Raw genomic sequence first — 12,512 nt, 5'->3', positions numbered from 1 at the left:
GGAGTGAATGGTGAAAAGGTACAAACTTCCAGTTTTATGAGAAATAAGTAATAGAGTTGTGGTGTACAACCTAATGACTACAGTTCATACTGCTCTATGGTGTATTTGAGAGGTGTTAAAAGAAAGACAATTCCGAGAGTTCTCATCACACAAAGAAAAAGGTGTCCTTTGTTTTCTCTTTCCTTTCTTTTGTATCTCTAAGGAATAATGGCGGTGAACTCAACTTATACTGATAATCTTCTTAGGGTCTATGAAAGTGAAATCATTATGTTGTGTACCTGAAACATGCACAGTGCTCTATGTCAATGATATCAATAAAACTGGGGCAAAAAAATATTTTACTATTCAAAATGAGCCTCAGGAGAGTTGACTTGGTAAAAAGAATGACCGGTAAACAAAACTGAAATCAGCAGAACCTAAGTCGGTAGATTATGATAGGGATAAAAATATCCAAGCCACTTGCATAAACAATGGATTCTGAGTGGAAAAATCAGTGAATTAAAATGAAACAAGATGATATAAAATTTTAAATTTTTGTTCTATTAAAAACATTGATCAAGGAATAAAATGTCTTCATAAATTAACTCTGAAAATTACCTTCTCAAATAAAGTTTTCATGTTTTGGACAACTCTGATTTTAAGCTTTGAAGGCACAGAATGACATCATTTGGTTTGATCCAAGTTGTCTCCGGGAAAATGGCTGAAGTAAAATGCCTGAGATAGGACCTACCTGGAAGGGTATAAATGGCCTAATGAAATTCATTTCTTTGTCTTTGCAGCATTTCAGTATAATTTATTTTTATGTCATTAAGTACTTGAAGTTCATGGAGTATGTTCTAAATGTTTTAAATGCACTAATGTCTTTGTACCACCTCCCTGTAACCTGACTTCACATCTCATGGCATCTTGTGACTATACCATGAATCAGAATCTTCCCATGACTGCCTTTTTCCAGCCCTTTGCAAACAGCATTCTACTTTCTGTCTTTAGGAATCTACTTTAGGTAGGTCGCAAGAGTGAAGTCAAAGTGTGTATTTTTATGAACACTCATTTCACTTAGCATAATATCCTCAACGTTCACCCGTGTTGCAGCATATGTCAATGTTTTCCTTCTTTCTTAAGAAAGAATATTATTTCAGTGTGTGTGTGTGTGTGTGTGTGTGTGTGTGTGTGTGTGTATGCAACATCTGCTCCTCCCTGGACAGATTCTTGGATTGCATTCCTGGTTTAGCTCTTATGGACAATGGTGCCATGAAAAGTTGTGTTCAGTTACATCTTCAAGACCATGCTGTCAATTAAGTTGGGTAAGAAGTGGAATTACTAGAGTACATGGTAATTCTAATGTTGATTGTTTTGAAGAACTGCCATACTGATTTCACAACAATGTCATTAAAACATTCCTACCACACACAGTGTACAAGGTTACAACCTCTCTGCATGTTGCCAACACTTGATCTTTTCTTTTCTTCTGTGTCTTTCTTTTTCTGGGCCAAGTCATCTTAATGGATGTGAAATGGTATCTCATTGCTTTTCATGATTTGGATTTCCTGAAAAATTAGTGATGGGAGGTATCTTTTCAAATTTCTCTTCATGTGCCTATCCTTGAGAATAATATGTCGATTGCCCACTTGTACATTCACACATTACATTTAATTTGTTTGTTGTTGTTGAGTTTGTGTGATCTCTATGTATTGTGGATATTGAGCCCCTGTCAGATACATGGTTTGCAAATATGGTCTCCCATCCTGTGGACTGTGCTTTTCCCTCGTTGACCAGGTCTTTGAAAGATTTTAAGCATACTGAATGTCCAGTATGTGAATATATTTTTCTTTTCCATCCTGTGCTTTGCAGGTCCTATCCATTAAATCATTGTCAAATCCTGTTTTGTGAAGCTGATGAAGGTGATTGCAAAGGAGCTCCAACATGACAGATGAAAAGTTCATTGGTGGAGGCAGGCAGCAGCATGAACTGGAGAAGCACAAGCCTGATGATGGGGCCCTGATGATATGTGATGGCATGATGATAGGAATACATATGGTGGGCCAGCAGGAGACATTTATTGGAAATGGTACCCTGTCCATTTTGGGCACCACCTGTGTGGATGATGGGAGCAGTGAGACATATGACTGGACATGTCCCCAAGCCCTTCTTCAAAGTGGGACTTTTATTGTGCTCTGCTCCATTAATGTTTGAAGAGTTTCTTCATCCAATGAGGGGCATAGTCTTACACAACAAAGGGTGATGAATGTGGTGTGGGTGACACCTGTCTCCAAGGAACTTCTAATCCCTCCATTGTGGTGAGCTACTATCTGGAGTCAATTGCAAAGAAGATTAGAATGACTCTAGGACACAGGGATCAAACCCCAAGAGCGACCCGTCTATAATTCCCATGCTGAGCTGAATTTAGGTAAGATCTTTATACATTTGCTCTGTGTTCCCAGTTCATGGTCACTAAGTTCTGCAGGTTCCTCTATGGGAATGAGGGGAGAGACATGTTTGAAGGTGAGCTGGAGAGCTATTATTCCATGAGTGAGAGGAAGGCCCTGCCACTAGTCATTGCTCATGTGAACAAAAGGGATCGATGTGATCAAAGGTAGAGAACCATCAGCCACCAGTATTCATGCCAGCTGTAGGAAAACTTGTGGGGAGGCCTCCTGTGGCAAGTACAGACATTGCATGCTTGAGGTGACTCACCTTAAAGAGAAAAAAGTTTTTGCCACCCTGTTAAGAGAGCTCAGAATTGAGTAGAAGGGCAAGGGGACTGGAACTGAAGAAAGCATGTTTGAAACCCTCTTAAGGGCTGAAATAAAAAATATAGTGTTCCCTGAGAATTGCCTCATCATGAATAGGCTATCTCATTTCATTTCTTGAAGGCAGAAAAGAAATCACCCTGTATTTTCCACATTGAAAACAAGGAAACACAGAATCCGGGATTATATATTTTTTATTTAATGCCAATTACCCAACAGGCAGTCCATCATGTGCTTCAGATGCATTGCCAAATAATTCATCAGTTGTGTATCACTCCTAGTGCTCACCACATGGCGTGCCCTCCTTCATGCTCCTCACCTAATTACCCTATCCCACAACTCCTCTCCCCTCCAGCAGCCCTCAGTTTGTTTTCTAGTTAAGAGCCTCTCATTTTTTCCCCCTCTCTGGTGGCTTCCCATTTAGTTTTCCCTCCCTTCCCCTATGATTATCATATGGCTTCATTCCTATATGGAACCTAAGAAACAGTGTAGTGGATCATAGTGGGTTTTCTTTAAATGATGTTATTTTTATACCATTCCATGTTTGACTGAATTTCACTTTTCCCGAAAAATGACCCATTCCAATGAGGTGTCCATTGGCCCTGGAGGGGCAGGGGTTCATCATTCTTCCTCAATGAGTGAGGATCCTGAACCAGGTGTCAGAGAACCTCATCTGGGTTATAGTTTCATTGGTGGGCCTCAGTTTCCTTATCTATAAAATAATGAGAGATACAAATGCTGTTTTTCCAGAAGATCATCCCGCTCCAAACGCTCAATGGCTACAGAAAGCCGAATGTGGTTTAATCCATGAAACAAGGGGTAGGAATATTTCCTTCAACTACTTCATGAAGACACACAACCAAGTAGAATGCAAACAGCAGAGGACTAGAGGTCCAGTAGGACTTGAGTGAAATGCTCTTACAATAGCAAAAATCATAGGAAGTTATCGTTTCTGTGAACACAGAGGTGGGCACTGGCCTTTCCATATCAACAGACTTCACTTTTGTCTTTGGACATTTTCACTGATCTTTAATGTAGATTTACATTCAGTCTGCCTGATGAGACCTAATTTTGAAAGTCAGAGAGCATATTCTAATTCTTGATCTCATAATACCCTATTTTTTTTGAAATTACAGTCTAATTGATATTAGTATTATCTTTGTTTCAGGTGAACAGTAGTGATTCTGAAATTCTGTATATGTTTTAATCACAGTAAGAGTACTCTTAATCCCCATCCCCTATTTCACCCATCCTCCCCACCTGGCTCCCACCAGTTTGTTCTCTATATTTGAGAGTGGTTGTTGTTTTTTTTTTTTTTTTTTTTTTTTTTGGTCTGTCTTTTTTCCCTTTGTTCTTTCTTCCTGTTTCTTCAATGCCACACATAAATCAAATTATATGTATACATAACAACACTAACTTTAAGTCTTACTTCAATTTCCTGGTCTGCGTGAATTGTGGTGAATAGACCACCAGGTTCAGTCCACAAAGGCTCCCAGGGAACTCCATCTCTGCTATATACCTGCCTGTCTATCCACTGAGTGGTTGCTAATAGGTTTCTGACCAACAGAATATAGTCCAAGCAATGCTCTTTAACACCTTTAAGTGTTTATGATGAAACATTGTGACTTTCCTGTTACTGTCTTGGGTTCCCTCCCTTTCTCTCCAGTATCCTTGGACTGGGAAAGGAAGCACTGGGGTTTAGAACTGCCTTATATAGAGGCCACAGAGGAAGCAGCCTAGCAAGTGGCCAGGCTAATAGCAGAGAGGAACTCAAGCTCCAGATTTAGCTTAAACTCAACAAACTGAGTTTCCTCCCCACTGCCTCATATACTCCAGAAGAGAACACGAGGGGAAGCCTGCAGGTGTGGACAAAACCTGCCCTGGCTGTTTATCTTCCTATCAATCAAAACACCTGTTTGTAGCTGCCAAACTGTTGCTGATAAATATCAAAAGAGTGGTGAAAGAGATGAACTTTTGTCCACTGGTCCGCTGACACCTTGTTTCTCTATGGAGTCCGTGGACAAGGGGTTTCGGCATCAGTTGGGAGCATGTTGGAAGTGCAGGCTCTCAGGTCCCTCCCAGGCTTACTCAGTCAGAATCTGCATTTTCACAAGATACCTCCAGGGGATCAGAGCCTGAGAGGATTTGCCAAAAAAAAACAAAAAAAAAAACAAAAAAAAAACACTGTGGAATGTTCCACAAAGAGAAAGCTAATCGGCTTTGGGGATGGGGAAAGAGTGGTTATTTCCTGAGCCTTCTGGGCCCTTGCTGCCAATCTAGAATCCCCTGAAAGGTTGATTTCCCAGTGGCCCCAGTGGGAACTGTCCTAGAAGAAAGGAAAGAACCCCCTCCAGGTTGGGACTTAGAAGAAAGAGAGATAGAAGCTAAGCATGGGTCCAATAGCAGGAGCTCCAACTCTTCAAGGCTGAGGGATGGCTCTGGAGCTCTGTGTTGTTCTCTTGCTAGATCCCTTTTGTGTCAGCTTATGTTACTGGGGATTTTTCTTGTATTGCTGGAACCTGTCCTCTTAGATTCACTGTGGCTGTATCTCCAAGTTGGGGCACCCTTGGCTTGTCATTATGTTTCCATGTAATTTTGGATTTCCTCTTTGAATTCTTGTTTGACCCAGTCTTTGTTTGGTAGCATGTTCTTTAAGCTCCATGGATTCAAGGTCTTTCCAGGTTTTTTCTTGGGGTTGACTTCTAGTTCCATAGCATTGTGGTCAGAAAAAGATGCATGGTATGATATCCATCTTTTGGAATTTGTTTGGACTTGTTTTGTGGCCTAACATATGATCTGTTCTGGAGAATGTTCCATGTGCACTTGCAAAGAGTCAGTATTCTGCTGTTTTAGGGTGGAATGTTCTGTGTCTATCTGTTCAAACCAGTGCATCACTCAAAGCCATCGATTCCTTGTTGATTTTCTGTTTGGATCCTCTCTGCATGAATAGAAGTGGGGTGTTATTAGAGTCCCTCACTGTATGGTATCACTGTCAATAATAATCACTTATTATTAACTGTTATATGCCTTAGGGTGCTCCTATGTTGGGTGTCTAAATATTTAAAATGGTTCTGTCTTATTGTGTTGTCTCCATTATTGTGATGTAGTGTCCTTTGTGTCTTGCTACAGTCTTTTTTTTTTTTTAACAATATGTTTTTTCTGGTAGAAGTATTCCTTGCTTTATTTTGGCATGCACTTGCCTGATAGATGCTTCTCATCTGCTCACTTTCAATCTGTCACTAGGTCTACAGGGTCAGGTGAGTTCCCCATTTCAGACAAGTCAGTGGAACTGTATCAACGGAGACTGAGTGTGTACACTGGTGATTGTTTGAGACCATAGTCTTCAGAACAACATGGACCTAACAGTCCCCTTGGCCAGCAAGGTCTGGTGAGATCTGAGCCTGTGGGACAGAGGATCCATCCTGGGTATTGGCAGACATGGCCAAACTACCACCTTCAAATTCACCCAGTCCCAACCTGTTTTCAGAAGCAAGTAGAAATAGGCCCTCCTCTGGGAAGTTCTCCTGGATGCCATTCCTCTATTCTACTGACTAACTAGATGGGTCTTGTACTTCTTTCTTAGCACCCAATCCCAGTAAATGTGAGACAGAGGGGGTGGAGCCAAGGAATGTTCTTCCCAGGGACATCTCTGATTCCCACTGCCTCCCCTTCCCTGCAGGATGTGCCACATATGCTCACCTTATTCTTTTTTTTGGTGGTTGATCTCATTCCCCTGGAAGGCAGACATCCATTGTCCCTCAGAAAGGGTCCCCTGGTTAGTACTAGCGCCTTACAGCCACCCCTTCTTTGATTGCGCTTATGCCAGGACATAGGATGGGGCACTGAGACACAGACAATGGGACTGGTATCTAGTCAAGACCTAGATAGGCCTAGAAAGGAAGATGTGGGGCTGATGAACCAGCTCTAGGTCTGCGACCCTGCAGCACAACCCTTGTGATGACACAAGGGGCAGCCGAAGCTTCAGGAAAGCAGGGGTTTCCGGGCTATTCAAGTGTTCCTGAAGAGCAGGGTCCTCACTTCATTCTCTCCCCAAAGGCAAGCTCCAAGGGAGAGCCTGCAGACCATTCAGACAGACCTCATGCAGCTTTGCCTTCAGGAAGCTCTGCTCCTTTATCAGTCTTGGGCACCAGTCTAGGCGCAGCCTCCCTTCACTCAGCACTGATTCGGGCAAGAAACCCCAGCTCACAGGGGTGGCTGAAGCTATAATGAGAGGAGGTTTGCCAAGTACAGAGAGCTCAGGACTCAGTACGGGGGTTCTCTGTTCCCAAACCTCAGTATTCTGGCCCTTCCTCCACAATGCTCAGGCTCACCCACTTCCAGAAAGACTTCCACTGCAGTATCCAACATCACCAGGTCAGTGAGGAAAGTGCCAAGGTAGGGGACAACACTCTGTGTCATGAGAGGTAGGGTTGGGATGAGTCCCTGCACTCTGGTTCCACAGGGACCCTCCCCTGAAAAGGCTTCAGCATCCTGGCACACCCCTGCTTTCCATATGGGGATGTGGTAGGGCCCTTAGTAGTTTCCCTTCAATTCCCTTTCCCCTCCCCTTCCCAGAACATCAGACTCCTCCTGATCACCTCCAGGGCCTGTTTGGTGAAAATCACAGGGTATGGAGCCCTGGGCCACTCCATGCCCACAAATGAATTTTGTATCCAGTTTTCTGGACCCTCCTCCTGGTCACTTAGAAATAAGAAATTTAGGAATTGTGACAACAGGAGGTGGAGCTGGAGTCGCAAGTCCCACCTGTTCTGATTTGGAGGCTTCCAGCCCTCAGGGAGCAGACCCTCTCCTCTGACTTGTAGGTCTAATACTTCAGGCACACTCAACTCTTCAACAGGCTCTTCCAGGCTCTCTGCAGGTTCTTCACCAGGGTGGCAAGTTTATTAGAGGGCTGGTCCTGTAGGGCCAAGGACAAGTTCCTTGAGAGCAGAATAGCCTCAGTTCACTTGCCCCCACTGTCTTTGACCTCAAACCCTTCAGACCTTAGATATCTGACCTAAGTCCACTGATATTGACACTCCATTATCCTGAAGCATGCCCTGAGTCATTCTAGAACAATCTCAGCTACCACATTCAGTCCTTGTAGGCTAACCTCCTGAGCCTGTTTTCTCATCAGGAAATGTGAGAACTTCACCTACCTACCATGGTCTCCTGAGGACTCAGAATCCTCTGACTGGCATAATGGTTGTGGCCCTTAACCCATCCCAACCCCATCACTGAGCAGAGGCCTGTGCTCTGGGCTGTCAGGGTTTCTACAGGTCCCCCTGTGGACCAGCTATGGACATAGAGAGACAGGAAATCTAGCCTAGGGAGTCTGGATGGGCAGCACCTGCTTGTCCCAGCCCCAAGAGAATCTTCAGCCCAGGCTGTCAGCACATTCATGCCAATGGCTTCCCCTCCCCAAGGAATGCTTCAGGCCATTCCCTACTCCATCCACACAGGACTATGTTCCCTCACACCCCTCCTCTCCTTCTAGACCTGCACCTGCCATGCTACCTTGATGAGTAGTTTCCTGCCCTGTGGGTTGTCTTGAGCAAAGAGCTTTTTAAACATTTGAAAGCTCTTCTTGAATAGAGGGAAAGAAGGTAGGATCAATGTAGGAATAATGGGGCAGGGAAGAGTGTGAAGCCCTTTACTTTGAGAACCCCAATGTGTCAAACTGCCTGGATGAGGGTTTTCTCTGCGTTGCTCTGAGCACTATGGTCCTTGTAGGACATGGGAGGAGGTTCTCATGCGGGTCATCCTGGGCCTCCCTTCCCAAATGAGTTGAGCAGCTCTGTTTGGGGGGATTTGGGTTTCCCATGGGCAGAGAGTTCAGTGGCTGTCAAGTAAACATGTGAGAATGTTGAATTCAGCTCAGCGCAGGGTGGGACATTGAGGAAAACTGATTTCTAAAGCAGGAGGCATGGTGGCCTATTCCCTAGGGAGGCTGAGAGAACCAGCCCCAGGCCCAGGTTTTTTAGTCAAGGTTGGCTGCCTCCAAAGAGGTCCAAGCTGACTGAAGTGGAAAAGGAAAGGCCTATGGGAGATCCCTCATCCATCCTTGTCCCTCCATGGAGAGGAACCTAGTCAACTGGAAACTTTCTCCCATGTCCTCTTCAGGTGGTGAATGGAGACACTCTGTAGAGATAAGAGGATGGCATGCAGGGAGGAATAGTTCCCCAGGATTTGACAGGCCTGGGGAAGGGAAGAGAAGGAGCTGTCAGGGGGAGAGCAGGAGCCCTATCTGCTCCAGAGCTTCAGTCTCCCCTCAGTTTGCAGCTCCCCTCCTGGATGAAGCAGGTATCCAGGAACCTGCAGAAGGGAACAGGTGAGCCCTAAAGAGGAACACTGCTGGGGAGAGGGAGGATTTTCCCTCACTCCAAAGAAGGAGTCACATAGGAACTAAGGATTCCAACATTGGGCCATGCAAGTTAAGGTCAACAGGCCCCCAAGAGAAAGAGCCTAGGGACTGCATGATCCCTAGATCTTAGACCAGGGACTTCAACCCTGAGAAATGATAAAAGACAGAAGAGCAGTTCCCGAGGCTCAGGAAAGCAACTCAGCTGGGCCTCCCATAGCATACCTTGGCCACCTTCATCCAGTGCTCCACCACCATGGCCCTGTACTGGGCTGTCATGCTTGGTTTGCCAATTAGGTGGTATTACACAATTGGCCATATCACTGAAGTGGGCAAATGTGGTCCAAGCTGTAAGTGCCAGGTGCTCATTGCCAGGCTTGTTCCTCCTGGACCAGATGGAGCCCAGATACTGTTGGGGCAGCACCTTCTTGAACAGTTCCTAGAAGAGAGGGGGCAGGAGGGCTGGGTCTAGGACAAGTAGAGTGAGACGTCTGCACAAGATTTAAGGGGGCATCCAAAACTCAGTAATTAAAATAAGTAATATTTTAATATGATAGGCATCTCAAAGTCAAAATTAGTGCTAAATAAATCCATGGTGAACATTATTAATATTTTAAATAATTACCAGTGTTCAACTGAGCCATATTGGAGCCTAAGGTAAAAGGAAAAATGTGTACCTCTACAGATATGTTTTTAATGGATTTTGAATCTATAATTTTTTATGAGAACATTTAAGCATTGAAAAATATTGAAAAAAGAAAATCTCAATATCAAACAATCAAAAAGTATTAGAACTCACTTAGCTTATTTAGCTTAAATATTTTGCTTATAACACAGAATGCATTATAATTTTATTTTCCTGGCTTTAATGGAACAAATTCAACAACATTTTCAAAATCTTCTTTGCTTATCTCATTTTCAATTGTGAGAACTGCAATGCTTGACAATTTCTCTTGACAAAGTAACAATCTTTTAGATATTTCTTAAGGTCACTTGTTCACAAAGATAGTTCTAATCTAACTTTAACATTATAAGATGGATTCTTACTTGGTTTTCATGTTTAAAAAACTCCCTCTGTATCATGCCTCAAACCAATTAATAAGCAAAGGCAGTATACCATACCAGGAAAGGTACAAGAACACAGAGAAACAGATTTTGGGGTGTGCTGGCTTGCAAGGTGTGCTGAAAGTTGCCAGGCAAGCAGAACACAGACCTTTCTGGCACTACAGTATCTATGATAAGTCCTCAGGAGCAACTGTCCACTGGAGGAATTTGAAATTAACCTCAAAATGAATCAAGGACCTAAATATGAAACATATTAACTATAAAATTTCTAGAAGAAAGACAGAGGATCTTTGTGATTTTGGCTTAGGCAAAGATTCCTTAGACAGGACACCAAAAGCACAATCCATAATAGAAAAATTTATACACTGGACTCTACAAAAACTAAAAACTTTTCCTTTTTGAAGTACACAATTAAGGGAATGAATAGATGAGTCAGAAATGGGAAGAAAATATTTCCAAATCACATATCTGATAAAGCACTTAAATCTGGACTATATAAAGAACTTTCAAAATTCAATATTAAGAAGACAAACAACCCAATTTAAAAATGGTCAATGGATTTACACATACAGACTGCCAAAGACATACAGATGGCAAATAGCACATGAAAGATGTTCAGGATCGTTACTCATGAGAGAGATGCAATTTAAAACCACAATAAGATACGATTACCACTGACATGAAAAGACTGATCATACCAAGTGTCAGTGAGAATGTACAGTAACTACAACTCTCATACTGCTGGTGAGAATGTCAACCATTATGGGAAGCAGTGTGGCCATTAAACATAGAACTTTACATGATTCAGCCCTTCCATTCTCAAGAGACAGGAAAGCACATGCACACACAAAGATTTGTACACCAATGTTTACAGTAGCTTTGTTTACAGCCAAATACTAGAAGCAACCCAAATGCCCATCAACAACTGACTGAATAGACAAACTATGGTGTATCTATACAAGGGAATGCTATACTATTCAGAAATTAACTATTAATATCTGCACCAACACAGAAGAATCTCAAAATAATTATATAGTGTGGAAGAAGCCAAAGAATCACGCAGTATATACTCTTCTATTTCTGTAAGATTCTAGAAAATCAAACTAATCTAAATGACAAAAAGCAGATCAGTGGTGACCCAGGGACTTGGCAGGGGGGGTGGGAAAAGGGCATAAGGAAACCATTGGGGGAAATTGGAGGGGGAGATGAACCATGAGAGTCTGTGGACTCTGGGGAACTAACTGAGGGTTTTGGAGGGGAGAGGGGTGGGAGGCATGGTGAGTCTGGTAGTGGGTATTGTGGAGGGCATGTATTGCATGGAACACTGGGTGTAGTGCATAAACAATGAATTCTGGAACACTGAAATCAAAACAATAAATAAAAGTTTAAAAAGAAAAGAAAACCATTGGGAATGATGGTTATGTTCATTGAGTGTCATAATGATTTCACAGGTAGACACCTATGTCAAAATTTCTCACAATAAACATTAGCTACACATATCGATTATTGTATATCAGTTATATTCCCCGAAAGGAGCTTCTTTTTTAAAAAAAAATTAAATTTTTTATAAGCATATAATGTATTTTTATCCCCAGGGGTACAGGTCTGTGAATAGCCAGGTTTACACACTTCACAGGACTCACCATAGCACATACCCTCCCCAATGTCCATAACCCAACCACCCTCTCCCTCCCCCCGCCGCAACCCTCAGTTTGTTTTGTGAGATCAAGAGTCTCTTATGGTTTGTCTCCCTCCCGATCCCATCTTGTTTCATTTATTCTTTTCCTACCCCCAACCCCCCCATGTTGCTTCTCGACTTCCTCATATCAGGGAGATCATATGATAGTTGATTTTCTCCAATTGACTTATTTTGCTAAGCATGATGCTCTCAGTTCCATCCACGTCATTGCAAATGACAAGATTTCATTTCTTTGATGGCTGCATAGTATTCCATTGTATATATATACCACTTCTTCTTTATCCATTCATCTGTTGATGGACATCTAGGTTCTTTCCATAGTTTGGCTATTGTGGACATTGCTGCTATAAACATTCGGGTGCACGTGCCCCTTCAGATAACTACCTTTGTATCTTTAGGGTAAATACCCAGTAGTGCAATTGCTGGGTCATAGGGTAGCTCTATTTTCAACTTTTTGAGGAACCTCCATACTGTTTTCCAGAGTGGTTGCACTAGCTTGCATTCCCACCAACAGTGTAGGAGGGTTCTCCTTTTGCCACATCCTCACCAGCATCTGTCATTTCCTGACTTGTTCATTTTAGCCATTCTGACTGGTGTGAGGTGGTATCTCATTGTGGCTTTGACTTGTATTTCCCTG

General features: G+C 42.8%; 1 pseudogene; it reads right to left on the bottom strand.

Annotated features, from left to right (window-relative positions):
• Positions 1-6,109: 6,109 nt before the first annotated feature.
• Positions 6,110-9,390, bottom strand: LOC125109860 (ral guanine nucleotide dissociation stimulator-like; annotated as a pseudogene).
• Positions 9,391-12,512: the final 3,122 nt, after the last annotated feature.

This window comes from Lutra lutra, chromosome 9, assembly GCF_902655055.1.
Source record: "Lutra lutra chromosome 9, mLutLut1.2, whole genome shotgun sequence".
Classification (NCBI taxonomy): domain Eukaryota; kingdom Metazoa; phylum Chordata; class Mammalia; order Carnivora; family Mustelidae; genus Lutra; species Lutra lutra.
This window is presented reverse-complemented; position numbering and strand designations above follow the sequence as displayed.